Here is a 23,917-nt window from a genome sequence, read left to right on the forward strand (position 1 = left end):
GTGGGTTGCCATTTCCTTCTCCAATGCACGAAAGTGAAAAGTGAAAGTGAAATCGCTCAGTCGTGCCCGACTCTTAGCGACCCCATGGACTGCAGCCTACCAGGCTCCTCCGTCCATGGGATTTTCCAGGCAAGAGTACTGGAGTGGAGTGCCATTGCCTTCTCCGCCTTTTTCACTAGTATCTATATTAAACATGCACAGATTTCTAGAAATTCCTATGAACACTTTTGGTGAGAAATATTTTGTTTTGTCCTAATTTATTATATCTCCTGTGAACTAGTCAATAATTTAATAATGAGAATTCATTCTATTTGCTCTTTCAAATTTCACTGAATGAAAAAAACTAAAGGAAAAATTGCTATGGAGATTACTGGACTTTCAAGGTGTTTTTTGTTTGTTTGTTTGTTTCCCTACTTTTGAATGTATATATGTTTGACTGGGGGCTTCCCTGGTAGCAAAGAATATGCCTGCAATCCAGGAGACATAGGAGATGCAGATTCGATCCCTGGGTCAGGAAGATCCCCGAGAGGAATAAATGCATCCACTCCAGTATTCTTGCCTGGAAAATCCCACTGACAGAGGAAGCTGCTGGGTTGCAGCCTGTCCATGGGAGTCACAAAGAGTCAGACACAACTGCGCGCACACACACAGGAAAAGTCCATGCTTCTGTGCGCTTCACTTGTTCACACTTGTTCTACTTGGTTTTCTAACACTCTACCACCTCTTCCTTTCATTAAATGTTAAGGGACAATTACAATGAAGTACATCAAAGCTAAAATTTCCCTGTCAATAGTATCTTTCGGTTGCTCTTTCTCTATGATCGATATCAAACTGCTCTGCAAAGGGGAGGTACATCATCACCTCGGGGACTTCTAGCCCTAGCCATGCTCCACATTCTGACTTGGGTGTTGTATACTGGTTCTGCCCTGGGAAAATGTGTGCACCTACCATATGTTCAGTAGAATTTCTGGGACACTTGAAAACCAAGTGATGCTTGTAAATGTTACAGGCCTATGGGTTATACATAATGCAGTGTTGGTAAGTTCAAAAGAAGAAACAAAATGCAACTTCTGCAAAAAAAAATAATTAAACATGTTTATCAAAAGTCTGGTTTTTTTTTTAAATTGAAGTATATTCTTGCTGGGATAATCCCATGGACAGAGAGCGTGGCAGGCTACAGTCCACGGGGTCACAAAGAGTTGGTAACCACTGGGCACACACACATAGTTGATGTATGGTGTTTTGCTAGTTTCAAGTGTATATCAAAATGAGGCAGTTATACATATATTTTCTTTTCATATTTTTTTTCCCTATAGCTTATTACAAAATACTAAGTACAGTTCCCTGTCCTCTCCAGTAGGTCCTTGTTGGTTTTCTATTTTATATATAGTAGTGTGTTTATGTTAATCCCGAACTCCTGATTTATCCCTCCATCCCCTTTCCCCTTTGGTAACCATAAGTTTGTTTTCTGTGTCTGTGACTCTATTTTGTTACAAGTTTATTTGTTCAAAAGTCTGTTGATATGGTTGAATCCTATCACTTTTGGGTAATTTTCTTTTAGAAAGTACAAGACTTATTAAAGGAAACTTAATCCTAAGAATGTGTGATGTAGTACCAGGAAGTTATCTTAAAAACATAATAAAATATGTGCTCGAGGCAATCATATAAGTAATTTTCACATTTCCATGAGAGGAGGCAGCAGGTTCAGAACTGTGGGAAGGGTTAAGACATTCAATTAAATGGTTGAAAATACTGTTAAACCAATAAAAAGTTTTAGATCCCCAAATGGCTCAATTTGTTAACTAAAGGTAATCTTTGGGCTTCCCAGGTGATACTAGTAGTAAAACACCTGCATGCCAATGCAGGAGACTTAAAAGACACAGGCTTGATCCCTCTGTTGGGACGATCCTCTGGAAAAGAGCATGGCAACTCAACCCAGTATTCTGGCCTGGAAATTCCATGGACAGAGGAGCCCGACGAGCTATGGTCCATAAGGTTGCAAAGTGTCGGACAACTGAAGAGACTTAGCATGCACTCATGCAAAGGTAATCTAACCAATCTTTTCAGGTAACATTCCTACAATTTGCAATCATCTTGTATTTGTATTTCTGCATGTGTTTTAAATTTGTTTACTTTCTTTTTTGATAGATACAAATTTTATTTGTGTTTTCTCACCCCACCTTTTAATTAATTATTTGATTGATTTTTTTCTTGTTTTATTTGTTGAACTTTTTTTGGCTATTTAATCTCCTTCTTTCATTTCCCCCCTACAAGAGATATTTTATCAGAGGATTAAGCTTGTAACTCATTTAAACTTTAATAATAAGTTGAGATAACTCTGGCACCAAGACTTCTAATCATTTGCTTCATTGGATAAAACTACAGAGTTTAGTGTGCCAGAGCTCCCTCTGTCCTGAGGGAAACTTCAGAGGGAAGCAGCTGTTACATGGTTCAGTTGGTCTTTTTTCCAACACCCAAATCAGATGACCAGTTTGCACACCAGGACCACTAAGGCCCCCATCATTGTCCTCTGGTTTCCCACTGCACAGGCACAGTTGTTAACAAGAGTGCCAAGAATACCCCAAAGGGGAAAGGATAGTTTCTTCAATAAATAGCACTGGAAAAACTGGATATCTACATGTAAAAGAATAAATTGGACACCAATCTTATACCATATACAAAAGCAACTTGAAATATATTAAGCACCCAAGTGTAAGACATGAAACTCTAAAAATCATAGAAAAAAATAAGGAAAAGGCTTACTTGGTATTAGTCTTAGCAAATTCTTGGATATGAAACCAAAAGCATAGGCAACAAAAACAAAAATAAACATCAGGGACTATATAAAAAACAACTTTTGTATAATAGAAGAAACAAGAGTGAAAAGGCAACCTAGAGAGAGAGAGAAAATATTTGTAAACAACTTATCTGATAAGTGGTTAACATCCAAAATATATAAGAAACTACTACAACTCATTAGCAATAAAAATAACAACAACCTGATTAAAACATGGGCATAAGACCTGAATAGATATTTCTCCAAACAACACATGCAAATAACCACCAGGTATATGAAAAGGTGCTCAATATCACTAATCATCAGGAAGTTGCAAATCAATACCACCAAAATGAGACATCACCTCACACCTATAGGACAGCTATCACCAAAAAATTATTATTATTACCAAGGATATGCTGAGTTTGTAAACTGTGTACACTACTGATGGAACTGTAAAAGGGTGCATTTGCTACATGGAGCTTTCTCCAAAAATTAGAATTATATATACCATATGATTTAGCAATTCTACTTCTTGGCATATATCCAAAAGAAATGAAATCAGGATCTTGAAGAGATAGTTGCAGTCCTATGTTCACTGTGGCGTTATTCACTAAAGCAAGAATATAGAAACAACCCAAATACCCACTGACAGAAGAATGGATAAAGAAAATGTGGTATACACATATAATGGATTACCATTCAGTCTTAAAAAAGGAAATACCTCTACTTACAAAAACACGATGAACCTAATATGTTATGCTAAATGAAATAAGCAAGTTGCAGAAGGCAAATATTGTATGATTCATTTAAATAAGGTATCTAAAATTTCAAAATCTTAGAAGTAGCAAGTAGATGATGGTGGTTGCCACAGTTTAGGAAAAGGGGGATATGGGGAGTCGTCCATTGTACACGACAAGGTACAATGTTAGTCTCGTTGCATTAAATAGTCTCGTTTCATTAAAAATAGACTATGGAGTCAGGCTGCCACTCCTCACATCATCAGAAGAAAAACCATTCTTAGCAAAGTGCCCCCAAGCCTACCTTCATAATCAGCTAGAATTAGTCTGAATGATGAAACCTATCGCATCCTCACTCATATATCACTTTGCCTCCCTGCTGGAAGGATCACATTCAGCATTTATGAGGCAAGTGACATTTCCCTTTTTTTCTAAAGCTACTCTATTTGAAAGCAAGGAGTCGCTTTAAGTATATAACAATTTCTGCTATGAATAAACATTTTAAAATCACAAAGACTGTAAATCAAAACTAGAAAAAATACAGTGATTAAAAAATATGTCTTTCTGTGTTTCTTAACCCATACATTTTTAAACTAAATTCATTGGTATATATTTAAGTCTTTGACATCTAAGCTGACAAATGATATCCAAAAGGAAAGCAATATTTTGATTTCTTAAATTATTTTAATATTATTCAACAAGTTGTTAAATTATTTGTTTCTATGCTTTTCACAGAAAAGTAAAATTTCAAATATGCTTCTCTAAAGGCAAACACCTTTATCTTCTCAAAGATCAATTTAAATTCCGTACATGTAGCTGATACTCTGCTCAAGATATTTTGGGTTTGTGTAGTGAAAAGTGCCAATAGACACATAAAAGGAAATAGGTCTGATGTGAAGTTTTCAGAACTACTTATCTTGTCTCGCGAGATGCGCAGGAAGTATCTAGAAAGACTGCAACAGATTTTCCTTTCACCTGCCATGATGATAAATACCAACACCTCCACTGGTATGTTTCATTCATTGAGGCACATTTTCTAAAACTTGTTTGTACTGAATCCTCCTACATTAGAATTATTTCCATAACAGTTCTAAGAAAACAAACCTAATACATACTGTAAAATGTATGTTAGTATTTCTATATAAGGGCTTTTAGAATGCATTTCTCCTATCTTATGCATAATCTCGGGGCAAATTTCTGTTTTATAAGGAATTATGGAAGTAAACGCAATCCATCACTTATAACAACATAGGAATGAAGTAAAATTCCTCTTGTTTAAAAATGATTTTTAGGGACATCCCTGAGGGTCAAGTTATTAAGAATCCTTTGCCAATGCAGGAGAAATGGGTTCGATCCCTGGTCCAAAAGGATCTCCCATGCCACTGCAACTAGTAAGCTCTCATGCCCTAGAGCCCAGGCTCTGCAACAAGAGAAATCACCATAGTAAGAAGCTTGTGGACCTAAACAAAGAGTAACCCCCTCTCACCGGAACTAGTGAAAGCCCATACACAGAAAAAAGATGCAGTGCAGCCAAAACTAAAAATAAATAAATCTCTTTTAAATGTGTGAAAAATGATTTTTATAATTTGCATTTGTGATCATAACCATAAATTTCTAGATACACATATTTGATGACACTAATATGTATATGATAAACCTAATATATGCTGATATTAATAGTAAAATATCCTATAAAATGGGACTTTTTAAAAAAAATATCACAAAGGAACTTATTTTTTGTCCTTCTTGTTGAGATACATTTGAAATTGGGATAGACAATTTTTTTATGCTTTTGAAATTGGAATAGATCAAACATTTTTTTACTATGTGATATCACATATGTATGGAATCTAAAAATGGATACAAATGAACCCACCTACAAAACAGAAAGGGACCCACAAACATAGAAAACAAACCCATGCTTACCAAAGGGGAAGAGAGTAGGGTGGGAATAAACTAGGACTTTGGGATTAGCAGACACAAACTACTATATATAAAATAGGTAAGTAGCAAGGCCCTACTGTATGGCATGAGGCTTCCCAGGTGGCTCATTGATAACAAATCTGCCTGCCAATGCAGGAGATGTGGGTGTGATACCTGAGTAAGGAAGATTTCATGGAGAAGGAAATGGCAACCCACTCTAGTATTCTTGCCTAGGAAATTCCATGGACAGAGGAGTCTGATGGATTACAGTCCATGGGGTCACAAAGAGTCAGAGGTGACTGAGCATGCACACACATTAACTGAATCACTTTGCTATATACCAGAAACTAACATAACATTGTCAATCAACTATATCCAATTTAAAAATAAATAAAAAATAAGCAACACTCGCTCATGTTAGGAATGTATGGGAACTAAATCATCTTGGCTTGAAAGACTATTTAAAAGGTGGAGAAACACTGGACCAGCTGTTCTTTCAGTTCAGTTCAGTTGCTCAGTCGTGTCCAACTCTTTGCAACCCCATGAATCGCAGCACGGCAGGCCTCCCTGTCCATCACCTGGAGTTCACCCAAACTCATGTCCATCGAGTCGTGATGCTATCAAGCCATCTCATCCTCTGTCGTCCCCTTCTCCTCCTGCCCCCAATCCCTCCCAGCATCAGGGTCTTTTCCAATGAGTCAATTCTTCCCATGAGGTGGCCAAAGTATTGGAGTTTCAGCTTTAGCATCAGTCCTTCCAAAGAAATCCCAGGGCTGATCTCCTTCAGAATGGACTGGTTGGATCTCCTTGCAGTCCAAGGGACTCTCAAGAGTCTTCTCCAACACCACAGTTCAAAAGCATCAATCCTTCGGTGCTCAGCTTTCTTCACAGTCCAACTTTCACATCCATACATGACCACAGCTCTAAAATACTATAATGAGTTCTTTCCCTTTACAGCAATTCAATGATGCCTGTACCCTACCTTTCTCAATATAATTCTTGGGCACCCAAGCAGGATCTCCAACTGCATATGGGTCATTATACAAACTACAGCAGCCTTCTCAACTTCATAATTCAGTGGTGGCGGAGTCATCAAACATGGGAATGTCATCCAGTGGAGGTATCAGTGGTGGAGCTCTACTATCAGTAACTTGGTCCAGTAGTGGGTGGTGAGGGTGTAGGCAATGCCAATACTGTTGCTTCCACTGTGTGTCCCTAGTCTCTGACTTATAAAGAAACTGTCCTGCCAGATTATGTTCACTTCCAAGGCTAGCAGGACTTGTCATGTAGTCATTAGGAACTGCTGGAGACCGAGCGGGTTCCAGGGTTTTGTAAGGAATATTTCATCCCAACGTTCCCCAGCTTGACATGGGAGGGTGCAGTGGTTTCTGAGGAGTAGGATTTGTTCTTGACAGTGCACCAGTTCTTGCAAGCTGGTTATTTCCATGCTTGACACCATGGCCCACGTTATCCAGAACTCTGTGGTCAGTAGGTTTCCGAACATAACTTACAGGATGCTCCATATTTACATTAGCTATTATTTTGTAAGTTCTTGTTGTATTCTTATTTGTGGTCAAAATATTAATCTCTCTTTGAGCCACTTTCTCTTTATAAATGTCCAGTCTGATGGAAAACTCCATTATCTAGAGCTGAGAGGCTTGGGTTGGAGCATTGGTAACTAGCAACTGGAGCACTGTTAACTAATGCATTTATCTGATAAGCAAGAATAGCTAGCGATAGGATTGTGTAGGCTTGGTCTCTTCTAAAGCTTTTCTCTTGTCTAGTAGCTGTATGCAGTTCTTTTCACAGTAGTCTGCCACCCGGGTTGGGTTCTGGTAACCTTCTATCAGGGCCCCCTAGCCAAAGGGGATTTCCTCCTCTAGCAACATCCGCAGCTCTGCTATTTTCCACCCCTCTGCAATGCTTCCTCTCCTGTTAAATAGAGACAGAGGCAGCAGCAAGGTCCATGGAGGCTACCATCAAGTCACAAACTGGATACAAACTGCCTGCCCACCCTCCAACCGGGTACTGTGAGTGCTCACCTTCTCCTTTTCCTACTCACTCTCTCCAGCTTCCTCCATCCACTTTGTGCAGGTGCCTCTAGGATAGATCAACTTTTTAAAGAAATACTATTGGTCTCAACTTTTAATATTTGTTGTTGCTGTTGTTTAGTCCCTAAGTCCTGTCCAACTCTCTGTGACCCGATTGACCGTAGCCCGACAGTCTCCTCTGTCCATGGGATTCTCCAGGCGAGAGTGGGTTGCCATTTCCTATTCTAGGGGATCTTCCTGACCCAGGGATCAACTGGAGTCTCCTGCATTGGCAGGTGGATTCTTTACCACTAGTCACCAGGGACGCCCTTTAACACCTCAGGAGAACTTTTTCATGAGAGTGTAGCACAGTTTGTAACACAGTAACAAAATCATTAGAATGTATATTTGCCCCAATTCAAATTAGTGTCTTGAGACATACTCATGTCGCCTACCAATTTGCCAATCAAAAAGAAGAAAACTAAAAACTATCACCAATGGAAAAGATATTTATGAAGTCAAGTTCTCCTGAATTACTAATTTTGGTTTGTGATTTGAAGGAAAGAAAAGAAACTTAAAACAGTGCCTTTACAAAACAATGTTTTAAATATGTTATATTTGATATGACAAGTGATGCCCTTTCTCTTCAGCATACAATTGGAAAGACACCTGTCATCTCAGTGCAAGCAGCTTGTGTTCTTTTTTTATACCTTGTGTTTGCCGATGTCACAAAATAAAGAGCTTTTACATGAACCTCTTTGGGACACCATTTAAGGTTTGACTAGAGTCACCAGCTAAATGTTACTTTATGGAGTCATCTGACACAATTATGTTTGACAGCCTCAGAATAGGAAATGCTTCCTTAATTATCAAAACTTTAATTAGTTGAATAACCCAGGAGATGCGTAGAAAATTATTGAATGTCTGTGATATATGGCAGGCAACACATTACAAATTCGATGTGACCTAAGACATAACTCATTGTTTCCCAAATTTGCATGAATGTGACAAAGACTTTGCCTCCTATCCTGGAATATTATACTACATTGAGTGAACCAGGGATTTTCATATACTGAATAAGGAAGTAAAATGACTACATGAAAGGTCTTCTCTGCAATAGGCCAATGAGTTTAAAATTGATAAACTTTGATAGGGTTAATTTGTAGTTTGAGAATAAGTTTTAAATTTTTTAGTAAAAATTGAAGACTAGAAACTACAAAAAAAAAATACAAGAAGGAAATTCAGCTGTGATTTGCTTATTTCAGCAAGAAAGTTTTAGGCATTTTGAAGAGGACAGAGGGCAAATCTTTCAATTCTAGGCCCTGCAGTCACCCTTCCAGACATTTCTGAATTCTTTATTCAAGTAACAAATGTGGAAGGAAAGGATGGAAGAAAACCACTATATGATATTTTCATTGAAAGAGGAAATAGTTTAGAATCTTGTATCAAAAGTACAAACATTCATAGCTAACTTGATCCAATTGACACCTACGGAATACAAAATCCAATAAAAGCAAAATAAACATTTTTAAGCTTGAATAGAATATTACCCCAAATAAACAACATCCTCAGTCCAAAAACACATATTAATACATTTAAAACCAAAGCAATAATACAAATTATTATCTCAAAGTACTAATAATCAGTATAAAGAAGTATCTGGAAGATACTTTTTTTCCAAATATTTGAGATACATCAAAATATTTGGAAATTTAAAAAAACACACTTTTAATTAAAATGAAAATTTTGGTGTCAATTCCAATATGTAAAGAGCTTAAAAGTCATCACTCTCATCCTTACAAGAAGGAAAACTGAAGCAAAAAGAAACTCAATGAGTTTTCTTGTACCTGTAAGAAAAATCACATGTGTAGGAAAAACCACCATCCCAAAATTGAGTGAGAAAGGAGAATCCAAAGTGTCACAACTAAGCTCTTTCCTGGAGCAGTAACCACTGGAACTGCAAACTGTAAGACTAACTTGAGAGTGAGATACTCCCAGTGACCCACCACCAGGGATAGCTATGGGAGGGGCTAGGCACACTTTTATAGGTTACATATCCAGGAAATCTACTAGGCTGTCAAAGTGAAGATTGAATTAACTATCCCATATGGTGTGGAAGAGTAAAGGGGGGAGTAAACCTTTTAAATCTCATTCAGAGCCTTCTCCATAGAAAGCTCTCCTCTGCAGAATGAATGGCTCTTCTAGAGCCTTATCCTGGAGCCTGGCCAGTGCCATTGAGCCTTCCTGTCTCACCTACAGTGTGGAAATGCTGCCCAAGAAAAAGCATTCAGGAAAGGCATATGCCAGAAATACAAACCCAGTGAAATATGGAGACTTAATTGAAATATTACACAATGTGCACTCTCCCTCATATATTACCAGACAACCAACACAGTTCTAGTATCGTAAAAGTGAACTATAGGTGGAAATGCTACAAGACACAGCCTCTCTCTGAGGAAGAGTACAGGGGGAAGCCCAAAGTCAAGAAGGGAAAAAAAAGGGACCCTACAAGATTTTGAGTCTCTGAAATCTACAGCTATAGTGAGCATTAAACAAAGCCAACTCCTAGTCAGATTAGCATAAATCTTCACATTTGCACATTACTTACCTCAGTTCACATTATGTAATATGTCTGGTTTTTGACAAAAAAATAAATAAATAAATAAGGCACACAAAAATTCAGCAAAAATCATAGTCACACCTTTATCAGATATTACACAGATGTTGAAATTAGAGAGAAAACTTTAAATAATTATGATTAATATGTTAAGGGGTCTAGTGGGAAAAAAAAAAAAAAAAAAAGATAACATGAAATAGATGAGAACCGTAAGGAAAGGTAGAAATTCTTAGAAAGGATAAAAGTTAACTTCTACAAATCCAAAACACTATAAAAATAATGAAAAATGCCTTTATGTAGTTCATCAGATTCACCATGGCTAAAGAAATAATCAGTGAGTTTAAAGACTTGTTAATAAAAATATCCCAAAGTGAAATGCAAAGAGAAAAAGGATGAAAAAGATCTAAGATCCAGAAACTATAGGAAATTTTCAAAAGATACAATATTCACACACAATGATAGCAAAAAAAAAAAGAAAGAAAAACAAATATATACATACTTTATATATAGACTATTTGAATAATTATAAAAACTTTTCCAAATTTAATGACATACCAAATCCAAAACCTGCATCTAGGTATATCATAATCAACCAGCAGAAAACCAAAGACAAAGAAAAATGGTTAAAAGAGCTAGAAATTAAATTACCTAGAGAAGAATAAGAGTAACAATTATGATGGACTTCTTCTCAGAAATCATGTAACATTCTACAAAGTTCCTCAGCAATGAGATGTGGGCATTCCTAATGGCCACCACAGTTACGGGACAATTTAAAATGCCACAGTGTTTCTTTCTGTAAAAGAGAAGTCTATTTCTTCAATAAACTTCCCTTTGGTAGTTGCAAATATTTGACTAGATTCCAGAGTTCTGTAAAAGTTGATTTTGATTTTGACAATTTCCCCAGCTCATTAACAGCCCTAAAATTCCTAACTTCTCCATTTTGGTTGCCATCTTTATCTTAAAAAATGTGCCTATGCATGAATGTCTTTGCAAAATGCATGAGTGAATTAATAATTTCTCAATGTGCAAGTGTAAATAAACTCCCTCAATTACCAAGGGTTACACAAAATGTACAGGAATAATAAAAACCTCAAAACATGAAATTAAAAAGTCTTAGTGGCAAATGTGCATTTCCCTGGTGGCTTAGTGGTAAAGAATCCCCCTGCCAACGCAGGAGACTCAGGTTTGATCCCTGGATTGGGAAGATCCCCTGGAGAAGGAAATGGCAGTCCCTCCAATATCCTTGACTGGGAAATCCCATGGACAGAGGAGCCTCGTGGGCTACAGTCCATGGTGTTACAAAGAGCAGGACATGACTGAGCACACATGCATGCGTTGTTACACAGGAAGAGAGTTACATGAAAGAGAAAAACATTTTTTTTTAAACAAGAATTTGACAACTCAACCTATCTAACACAAAAGATATTTCAGTTGAAAAAATATATGACCAGAAGTTTGCAAGAACTGTACTTCCCCCTTGGAGCAATAGCTCAGTATTCAGTGTGCAGGGTCTCTATTCTGAGTAGTGGTTAAACCTTTGCAATATTTTATGATAAAATGATCTTTGTCCTTTAATTAGAGGCCTAATGTTTTCATGATTAAATCTACTGGATTATTGTAACTGAAGCATATTTTACACCTAAATGATTTGCTGTTTTTGCTATTGGATTCTCTCTTGTCCAAAAAGAGAGAAAAGAAGGAGAAAAATGGAGATTTCCCTGTGGCCTCGTGGTTCAGACTCTGGGCTTTCACTGCCATGGCCCAGGTTCAGTCCTGGTGGGAAACTGAGATCTGAGATTGGAAAACTGAGACCGTAGAAGTCAACTGAAAAGAAAAGAAATGGTTACATGATTTTTCAGGGCTGAACCATCTGTATCATAAGAAGATATTTCCCATATGGATCTAGACAATAACTCAGGATTTGTCTGACTTTACATGAAGTATAATATCCTAGATATTTATCACTATTTAAATGTTCTCAATTAGACTGAGGTAGCCCTGCGATGAGGTCTGTCAATAAAATTTGGAACAAAGTAAAGAAGGTGCACAGCTCTGTTTTTGTGAATAGCAAAGCAAACTCTGCCATAGTTCAGCTCTCCTAAAAGCTGATACTTCGATATTTCAGAATCCTATAGAAACGGATGATCAGCCATGATTTTTATATGCATGTTTCTCTTGTTTCAAATTTTTAAAAATAGATTTGTGTCTTCCAACAGGGGGCTGGTTGTTACTGATTTCCTGATTCAGAACATTCTTTTATGTTATATCTTCAAGACCTTTGTAATTCTTACTATTTATGGACCCATGTCTAAACTAAAGCAATTTATCTAAAAAATGTTGTCCTTGAGACAAGTTAATCGTGTCTCCAGAAAGAAATATCATATATACAAAGATCTCCTTTTCTTCTTTCCTCATGCCTCCAGAGATACAAAGAGTTGTCCAAACTGAGAGGAGAATGAAGATAAATGTGTAGTGAGAAAAACAATTGTAAGCTATTGCCCTCCTGCAATTCAGATTTTTTCAGGAAACTCATGGACATCAGAAGGAAACACATCTGAGAATATTTCCCCCCAGGACAGTGTTTGCTTGAATAAAATCCAAAGTCATAAGAGTAGGCTTTCTACTCCTTAAGAAGTGGTAAAATTAGAAGTTAAGATGAATATATCTAGGTCAGGCTTCAAACAGAACATCAATGATTCCCAGGAATAGTTTCCCAAGCAAAGAGGGGAAAGAATAGAATTGATGTCAGAAACCACTTTTCAGCCCACTATGGATAAGTGTTTCTAATTCTTAAAGTATGTCAGAAAAGGCAGAAAATTCTCCCCAAGAACATAGATGTTTGTGGGAAGGTGACAGAAAAATCTAGTAGGAGGGAGGCAACGGTATCCTTTCACATTACTTTTCAGAAATGTGATTTTTATACTCTTTACATAACAGTGGCCTTTTTACACCAAGTCCTCCTTCACTGACAATACAATAGTGTAATTACAAATTTTCTCTTGCTAAATGAGCATATATACATTATGACACTAGTGAAAACTGATTAGCATATTGAATATGATAAGTATTAACACTGACAAATGGGAAGATCAGCAGGGCTAACACATTTAACTGTAGTTTTTTAGGATTCACCCAGTGATGCAGAACTACTGAGATCCAATAGATTGGAGGGTTGGATTAGACCTTTCCTGACCTGTGGGAGTTCTTTTAAGCAGTTGGTGTCAATCAATCTGTTGCATCTGAGTCTGGCACAAAACCACAGGTCAGCAGGGCTGGCAGCTGGGAAGAAGAGATGGACATGGTGTGAACGAAACAAACTAGAACCCATGAGACCAAGTGACCCATGAGGATGAGTGAACCAATGAGTGTAAACTTAAAACCTGAACCTGTCTTTCTCTGGAACATACACTGGTCTCTGTTTGCCTCCAGATCTCCAATTCAGATAGTGCAAGTGGCCAGCAGAAAAGCTGGTGTGCTACATCATGGAAACATACAGGAAACTAGCTCAGGATTTTATAAAATGGAAGGAGAGAACCTCAGGAGCTGCAGGGATAACAGGTCCAGCTGAGGATTGTGTAACCTTACACTGACCTGTGTGAGAGCAAAGACTGCCCATGATTTACAAAGTGGAATTGATGGTTGGGAAATAAACCCATGACTTACAGTGTGGAATTGATGCAGCAAATTTCCCAACCTTCAACCAGATTCAACTTAAACAAGGGAATTCTGGTAAATGCATTTGCAGTTAACCTACTCTGACATTTAAAAAGCTACCACCATAGCTGTTTGGTGTCAAATTCTATACCAGGGCATGTTAACACTAATTTTCCCTATCTTAATTCCAATTATCTCAAGAGATTTTGAGTTTTTATATTTCTGACTCAATAAAATGTTTGCAGCTATTAATTATATAAAAAGAGGACCCTGGTTACTTTTGCTCAGCCATGTAGAAATAAATCTTTTCTAGATATAAGTTTTCATCAAATGCCACATATTTATATACATTGACAAAATTAAAACTATTTGAATATATAGTTTAGGGATCTCTTTTATCATTTTAACATTATGTTATAGTGAATATTTTCCCATGGAAATAAAATTATTTAAAAACTTGGCTTAATTCTCCCAACATTACTTCATGATTATATAGCATAATTTTCTTTACTAATTCTGTAAATTAAGAGTATTCCAAAGTTTAATATTATAATCATTGATGTCATACATGTGTGTGTGCATAAATTTTCATAAGAATTTTTTATTATTTCCATAAAATACATTACTAAATGTTGAATTACTGGGTTATTAAGACTTGAAGATATTGTTTTGGCCACAATTAACTGTTTTAGAGGGTTTTAAGTATTTCTCTTGATAAATATTACTATGTTGCCAAATATTGGTCAAGTTTAACACATTATATTACTGTTGACTTACATAAATGTATATTATATCTTTTTTAAAAATTAGATTTAGAATCCTTAAACTTTCCCACAGAGCACCTGTATCTTTTTTAATGTAAATTTATTTTTTGATGTGTCAAATTTGTCTGTTCTTTGGGTCCTGATATTATTTAAAGAGGTCCTAATATTTTAAAATTAGTTTATTTCTTCTTTCAATTTTACTGAATATGTCCAAGAGTTTTCTAAGTTTTTTCCCTAATATTAGCTTTCAATAGATGAACTGAAAGAATCTCAGTCACAAACAACTAATGGAATGCCACACAAGTATGTTTAGCTTCTTCCATGCTGAGTGGCTCAGACGGTAAAGCATCTGCCTACAATGACGGGAGACCCGGGTTCAATCCCTGGGTCGGGAAGATCCCCTGGAGAAGGAAATGGCAACCCACTCCAACATTCTTGCCTGGAAAATCCCATGGACGGAGGAGCTTGGTTGGCTACTGTCCATGGGGTCGCAAAGAATTGGACACAACTGAGCGACTTCACTATCACTATGGTGAGACCTCACAAATGTGTCCACAATATTCTTATGCTGACAGGCCATAGGATATCTCTAAACAATGTCTTCACACATCACATAATGTACAGGAAAAGAATAAAGCAATAAAACACAAATTTAGATGCTATAATTATCACTCTTAAGAGTAATATATTTTTTAGTATAAAAGTAGTATACATTTATTGTAAAAAATCTCTAAAAAGACAAAAGTAAAAAAAAAAATCCACAGTTCCACTTACCAACTAAACTATATTTGACATATTTCTTTCAAGTGTTTTTATTTATAAATTTTATCCCTATGCTTATACATATATATATATATATATATATAAACACAAATGTATATTTCACATGCCTTCAAAAATGAAAGACAATTTTAATCAGCTTTTTTTTTTTTCCTGAGGGGCTCAAATAATTTTTCTTAATCTTATAATTCAATATTTTTTAATCATTTGTTCTATATATAGTGCAAAGAACAAAGGACTGAAAGCAATTTTTCAACTCGTTTTTTCCAGCGGTACCAGTATGACATTGCTGAAAATAAGTGACACTCTTAGAGTCCCAGTAAAACTTGCCTCTCCCTCTGTGTACATGTGGGCTTCCCTAGTAGCTCATATGGTAAAGAATCTGCCTGCAATGGAGAAGACCTATGTTCAATCCCTGAGTCAGGAAGATCCCCTGGAGAAGGGAATGGCAACCCACTCCTGTATTTTTACCTGGAGAATTCCATGGACAGAAGAGCCTGGCAGTCTACAGTCCATGGGGTTGCAAAGAGTGGGGCACGACTGAGCAACAAACACTTCCACTTCCACATGTACATAATTATACAACACACATATCTATAAGTAATAGACGGGTCACAGAAAACTTATCTGATGAGCAACTTCACATAGTACCACAAGGAAGGCTTCATTACAACAATTTAAAAGTCTTCAGTGGCAGGACACAGATATTCCTAAGACATGGCTTTTTTTTTACATCAATCATATTAAAATGATTTACTACTAATAAATGCTAGAAAAGATTTTAACCACAGTGAAGCAGTGTTTCTAAGCTCCAAAAACAAAACAAAACAAAACAAAACCCACAAAAGCTCTGATAATTCGTTAGTCCTAGGCATTGTCAACAAGTATAAAGAATTTAAATGAAGAGTCAGTTAGCTGTTGAACTCAACCTTAGCTTCCTCCCACCTATCTTATGGCACAATAACTAAACTAATACAAAATTATAAAATTTCACCACCCATCTTTTCAGATTAAGATCTTAGAGGAGAACTCTAATTGTATCCTGATTAAGAGCAAATTCTCCTAAGAAAATCTTGCAAATATTTTGGAGAATACACCAGAAAAAGACCAGTTTTTCTTCTCAAGAAAGAATATGTTAGTAGAAAATCCCAATATAAGAATGTGTGAAAATTATTCATATGTAGAATTAAACTTTAAAAGTGATAAATTAAGCTTAGGCAAGAGGAAATGTAGGACTAGATTATTAAGAATTATTTATTATAGAAAAGAAATGTCAATCTTTATATTCTTTTCCAAAAAACATGAAATTTAAGTAAACACCTCTACATGAAATCAAGAGAGAGTGATAGATCTGTATCACATCCTTCTTTTTCTATTCCTATACCTGTATCTATACCTTCCTTCCCCTTTCTCTTTACGATCCTAAAGAATTAAGAACTAAAAAAACAGAAACAATTCCATTTACCATTGCAACGAAAATAATAAAACACTTAGGAATATATCTACCTAAAGAAACTAAAGACCTATATATAGAAAATTATAAAACACTGGTGAAAGAAATCAAAAAGGACACTAATAGATGGAGAAATATACCATGTTCATGGATCAGAGGAATCAATATAGTGAAAATGAGTATACTACCCAAAGCAATCTATAGCTTCAATGCAATCCCTATCAAGCTACCAATGGTATTTTTCACAGAGCTAGAACAAATAATTTCACAATTTGTATGGAAATACAAAAAACCTCAAATAGCCAAAGCAATCCTGAGAAAGAAGAATGGAACTGGAGCGATCAACCTGCCTGACTTCAGGCTCTACTACAAAGCCACAGTCATTAAGACAGTATGGTACTGGCACAAAGACAGAAATATAGATCAATGAAATAAAATAGAAAGCCCAGAGATAAATCCACACACCTATGGATACCTTATCTTTGACAAAGGAAGCAAGAATATACAATAGAGAAAAGACAATCTCTTTAACAAGTGGTGCTGGGAAAACTGGTCAACCACTTATAAAAGAATGAAACTAGAACACTTTCTAATACCATACAAGGTGAAAAGACAGCCTTCAGAATGGGAGAAAATAATAGCAAATGAAGCAACTGACAAACAACTAATCTCAAAAATATACAAGCAACTCCTACAGCTCAATTCCAGAAAAATAAGCAACCCAATCAAAAAATGGGCCAAAGAATTAAACAGACATTTCTGCAAAGAAGACATACAGATGGCTAACAAACACATGAAAAGATGCTCAACATCACTCATTATCAGAGAAGTGCAAATCAAAACCACACTGAGGTACCATTTCACACCAGTCAGAATGGCTGCGATCCAAAAGTCTATAAGCAATAAATGCTGGAGAGGGTGTGGAGAAAAGGGAACCCTCTTACACTATTGGTGGGAATGCAAACTAGTACAGCCACTATGGAGAAAAGCATGGAGATTCCTTAAAAAACTGGAAAAAGAACTGCCTTATGATCCAGCAATCCCACTGCTGGGCATACACACCGAGGAAACCAGAATTGAAAGAGACACAGGTACCCCAGTGTTCATCACAGCACTGTTTATAATAGCCAGGACATGGAAGCAACCTAGATGTCCATCAGCAGACGAATGGATAAGAAAGCTGTGGCATATTACTCGGCCATTAAAAAGAATACATTTGAATCAGTTCTAATGATGGTGGATGAAACTGGAGCCTATTATACAGAGTGAAGTAAGCCAGAAAGTAAAACCCCAATACAGTATACTAATGCATATATATGGAATTTAGAAAGACGGTAATGATAACCCTGTATGCGAGAGAACAAAAGAGACACAGATGTATAGAACAGTCTTTTGGACTCTGTGGGAGAAGGAGAGGGTGGGATGATTTGGGAGAATAGCATTGAAACATGTATAATATCATATAAGAAACGAATCACCAGTCCAGGTTTGATGCAGGATACAGGATGCTTGGGGCTGGTGCACTGGGATGACCCAGAGGGATGGTACAGGGAGGGTGGGGGGTTCAGGATGGGGAACACGTGTACACCCGTGGCGGATTCATGTTGATGTATGGCAAAACCAATACAATATTGTAAAGTAATTAACCTCCAATTAAAATAAAAACTAATAATAATAAATAAAAAAGAAAACAAACAAAAAAGAAAACAAAAACAATAACTTAAAGGTATTAACTTCAAAAATATTATAGAAAAGGAATGTGCTATAGAAAATGTATAAAATAATAATGAAGAAAATATGAGAAATTTTAAACAAAGGACAAAGAGGCAAATTCATTTAAAAAGAGTAAATTATAAAGTTTTGACAATGTAGGTTCCACACTTGGTTAATAAGTGTAGAGATAGAGAATAAATTGGAGGCAGATTGGAAATTGTAGTAATAAAACACTGTCTTAGCTGAAGAAAAGCCTCTTTGTGAAATCTAGATATCGTATTGACTTGATATTTTTATAGAAGATAAGTTGACATGTGGTAGAATTTTTTTTTCTTTTTCCTTTTAGTTTTTTTTTGTTTTTTAAACATCTTGTATTTATATTTTGAAAATAAAGAACCCTATGCACCCTAAAGTAAAAAATTAATAATTAAGGTTATTTACTAAAAGGAATAGAATTAGGCCATTTATGGAATTTTCACTTTCATGCATTGGAGAAGGAAATGGCAATCCACTCCTGTGTTCTTGCCTGGAGAATCCTAGGGACGGCGGAGCCTGGTGGGCTGCCATCTATGGGGTCTCACAGAGTCAGACATGACTGAAGCTACTTAGCAGCAGCAGCAGATGGAATTATTATCTAAAATATTGAATCCTAGTAGATAAATAACAATTATAAAATTTTATAGTAAATGAAATGGACCTGCAATTTCTTTAACTATCTAGCTTGTCTTTTATTTACCAAGAAAACTGAAAGCCATTCCCAGACATGCAAGGGCTCAAAGGAATGTCAACTATGATTTTTTCCTAAAACACTTATTCAGAATATATTCTAAATCATAAGTTCCATAGAGACAGTGCCAGGATAAGTAGTCAGGTAGTTAGTGGAAAAAATAACAACAGATGGATAGATAGACACACAGACAGACAGACAGAAAGCGGCCAAAGAGACACTAAATAACCAAAGGCAAGGGTGATAATATACATTCTGGAAAACCAGGTCTGCTTAAAAAAAAAAAAAAAAACAACTGAATATTTAAAGGTGACTAAGGATTGTCACAAAGAGGAGTCTATAGTTCAAAAAGGAAACAAAAGGAAATTACATGAAACCTAATACACCCAATAAGCATTCTCCAGTCAGTCTCTTGGTTTGTTCTTAGCATCAGCTCTGAGTCAAAGGAAAACATCTGAGTCCCGCCAATGACTATGTTGCAAAGACTGGGAAACATAAAAATGTGACTGTAGATGACAAGTGGCCTTATTGTAAAATGAGGCTAATAAAATGAAGGGAAAAGATGATAAAGATTTTACTGCATACTAGACTAGAAGAAAATCTGATATGGAATGAAAAGATATTGCCAAGGCTGAAAATACAGGGAAAAAAAGTAGGTGGAAGAAATGATAGGTGAGGAAAATAGTAAGAAGATAAAGATGACACGAACTCAGTTGGTTCTAGTGCATTCTTTTTCCTATTTATAACCTCATCCTGTTAAAATAAAATGAAACACAGAAATGCAAATCTGTCTAAAATATACATATTTATCACATTACTGGATGTGTCTTTAAATAGTTCCAGTCTGGTGGTATATTAAGTAGCTTCTTACCTTGCCTTGTAGAGTATATGGGTGTGAAATGGTGTGGACATTTGCAACATCTCCTGTTGATGAATAGTAAACAACACAAATCATATGTGAAGATTTTTGTTTTTCATTTTTAGTTGTGTTTGAAGCAATTTATTCAGTAAATGCTATTTTGCTACCTGAATATTATTCTGTGATTGTGGTGGAGCTATTATGTTGACATGCTGAATTATTTAAGTACAGTTTTATAGGAGAGAACACAATCTAAGAAATGTTAGGAATAAAAGATAATAGGAATAAAAATGACTGTTTACAATAGCTATGACATGGAAGCAACCTAGATGTCCATTGGCAGATGAATGGATAAGAAAGTGTGGTACATATACACAATGGAATATTACTTAGCTATCAAAAAGAATGCATTTGAATCAGTTCTAATGAGGTGGATGAAACTGGAGCCTGTGTAAGTGAATAAGTGAAGTAAGTCAGAAAGAAAAACACCAATATAGTATATTAATGCATATATATGGAATTTAGAAAGATGATAACGACGACCCCATATGCAAGACAGCAAAAGAGACATAAAGAACAGACTTTTGGACTCTGGGAGAAGTGAGGGTGGGATGATTTGAGAGACTAGCATTGAAACATCCATATTACCATATGTGAAATAGATCACCAGTCCAAGTTCGATGCAGGAAAACAGGGCACTCAAAGCTGGTGCACTGAGACAACCCAGAGGGACGGGTGGGAAGGGAGGTGGGAGGGGGGTTCGGGATGCGGAACACATCATGCTGATTCATGTCAGTGTATGGCAAAAACCACTACAATATTGTAAAGCAGTTAGCCTCCAATTAAAATAAATAAATGAGTTTTAAAAAATGATAGGAGTAAGCATGAAGTCTATGGACAAGGTTCTAATACAAATTGTGTTTCTCTTTTGCTGTAGGTAATTACTTCAACTCTCTAAGCCAAAGAACATTACTTGCATACCTACCAGGGAAGCCCATTACTTGTAAAACAGGCCTAATAATTTTATCATCTAAAAAAATACTTAAATGACATAATGCATACAAAGATTTTAAACAGAGCAAATTACAAGCAATCAATGAGCATAGTTATTATAACATCACAGTTAATTATTTCTAATATAATTGTGTTTCTATAATAGCTTGTTTAAAAAATTAAATATCATTAAACATTAGAATAAAGAGAACATGTATATGCTTTAATTATTAGTTCAGAGATGCCTTTCAAAGCATAAAATTATTAGCATTGTCATCATTAACAATATAAATTATTAACATACTGAACATCATATGTCAAAAAGCTTCTTAACCAAGAATGGTGCAAAATGTATCATCAGAACAGCATCTGAAATATCAATTCATAAAATAAAAGTTCATCCAACAACTTGGAGGAAAATGAGTTATTTCTCTCCAAGTGCAATGTAAATACACATCATCAGTTCTGGAAAGTGTACTGTTTGCCTCAAAGATCTAAGGAACTCATATTTCCTGAAAGATTTACAGTGTTATTTACTTAAAGTATTCATTTACATTCTAGCCACTATAGACTCTGTGACATTTGGATGGAGAAATAAAAATAAATATTACTTTTTTTCTTCTGAAAGATTAAATATACTTTTTCATTACATTAATTCTTCCAAAATTCATGCAAATTGAAATGTGCAAAAGGTGTCAAGCTATAATATAAAAATACACAACTTGCATAACTAGGAATTATTCAGCCTCCCACTGATTTTTCACCCTGCTGCCCAGTCAACCTTATTTCTACTCAGTTCTAGCTTTTGCTCATCATACAAAACTTCCATTTTAATTTAATTAGGAGGCAGCTTTACTTTAGTAGGAAAAAAAAAACAAAACAGGTAATATGAAATCATGTCGGTGTTACTTTTAATAGCACTTTTTTCTCATAAAAGTTTTGTGCACTGAGAATGCTACTCCTGGCTTGAGTTCCCTCACTACGTTGCTCATACTCAAGTCTCAGATTGCACAAAGTAGTTACTAAGGGCACCGCCTCTGGGATCAGTCTGCCTCTAAAAGCTGTGTAAATTTAGAGAGTCTCTGAGCCTCAGGGCAAAATTCTAGAAATGGAAGATAAGGATAGTCTTTATTTCATGTGATCTTCTGTGGTTTAAATGAAATGAATTCATTTAATGCTTTTAACTGAGCCCCTGGCACCCACTGAACAAGATATAAACACTAGTTAGTATTATGGTAAGGTTTTTATACTCAATAAATGGAATTATGTTTTTTATTTCCCACTTTCTCTCATTCATCCCAGAATTTTTGGAAGAAATAGTCCCATTATAGTTTCCCATGTTAACTTCATTTCATTTCAGTTTTTTCACTATTCCAGACCCCAGAATCTTGTGCTTATCATTCACTTTTATATACCCAACACCTGCTACAAATCATCACACACAGTAGGCACCAAACACATATTAATTGTAATAGTTTTGGCACTTTTGAGTAGCTCTGCTTACATATGGCAGCTTTTATTATTCCAGTATTTCTGTTTGTAATTTTCATGAGAGTTGGTACATATTCAAAATTTAATTCTCCATGGTCTCTAGACAACTCTACCAAAATGATGGTAAATAAATTGTGATGATTAACTGGTTAGCAAATGAATATTTATGTTTTAATACTTCTTAGGAGTGCTTTAAAAATCCTTTTTGCTTTTTAAAACATATTTTGTGATTTTATGCTTTGAATGATTAAATTTATCTCCTGGGAGCTACATTGCATCAAAACCCTGAAATAACTGTTCATCTCACACAAGAATAGAGTTATTTATTGTGTTATCTAAGATACTAAATTTTTAGTAATGTAATAATTATTTAAGGAAATAAGTAAGCATTAGACAATAGGATTTAGTTTGGTGATTTGATTCAGATTTGGACTTTAACACAGTGAAAGGTAAGAAGCAGGGAATGTGCTATCCAATAGGATACGCTGAGGATCATTTACAGCCTTTGTCTCTCATTATCCCCATGAAAGTGCTTTTTATTTTTATTCTCCTTCTCACTCCCTTCATTTTTCTAGTTCACTATCCTTACTCATGCACACTTACTTCCTTACATCAAGTCAGATGTGAAAATACCAACAATCTGTGCTGTGCAGAAAGGACCTCTACAGAAAGGGGATCCAAATGAAATAGCATAATAAGTTGTCTTGAAGTCTGAAAGTAAAATCTATTTATTGTCTTATTATAGAATATCCTACTCCCAGGGTATTTGGATTTGAGCTATGTTAACTAGGGGAGGAGAAAACTAGCAGGACAATTTGTGAGCACTTTTTTTTTTTTTTTTTTCATTAAAATGAGGCATTTTAGGAGAATGTCTCCATGTTCTGCAGAGTTGATTAGGCTTCCTAGGATTTTGATTAAGAAATTCTGATTCCTATAATAATAACTTTAAGAAGTTATGTTTTCTGCAATAACTGGATAAAAATAGTTATCATACCAATTATAATTTAGAAATATACTATTTGAATAATGATATACTGTCTTTAAAATGTAAAGCTATTTCCTGAAAACTGATTTACCTTTTAAAGGCCTGTAGTAGGGATGCTATCCAATTTATTTTCAATTCATAATTTCTTTAAAACTCCACTAATAAATTATCATTCCTATAAAAGGAATCTGGCATATGACATATACTGCTATAAAATACAGATATATAAGAATACTCTGAGAGAGAGAGAACCTGGCCACTTGCCAGGAGGGAGAAAGCCTAACCTTGAAGCTTGGAAAGAATAAAGAGAATTGGCCAGAGACCAACTGGCCCACTGTAGAATTCAGGCAAAGAATGACCATATCTTAATACGTATGTGTATGTGCCAAGTCTCTTAGGTCATGTCTAACTC

At 35.7% G+C, this 23,917-nt stretch overlaps 1 pseudogene; it reads right to left on the bottom strand.

Annotated features, from left to right (window-relative positions):
• Positions 1 to 786: 786 nt before the first annotated feature.
• LOC102271790 (abl interactor 1 pseudogene) overlaps positions 787 to 23,917 on the bottom strand; it is a 37,192-nt pseudogene continuing 14,061 nt past the window's right edge.

Source organism: Bos mutus, chromosome 8 (genome assembly GCF_027580195.1).
Source record: "Bos mutus isolate GX-2022 chromosome 8, NWIPB_WYAK_1.1, whole genome shotgun sequence".
Classification (NCBI taxonomy): Eukaryota; Metazoa; Chordata; class Mammalia; order Artiodactyla; family Bovidae; genus Bos; species Bos mutus.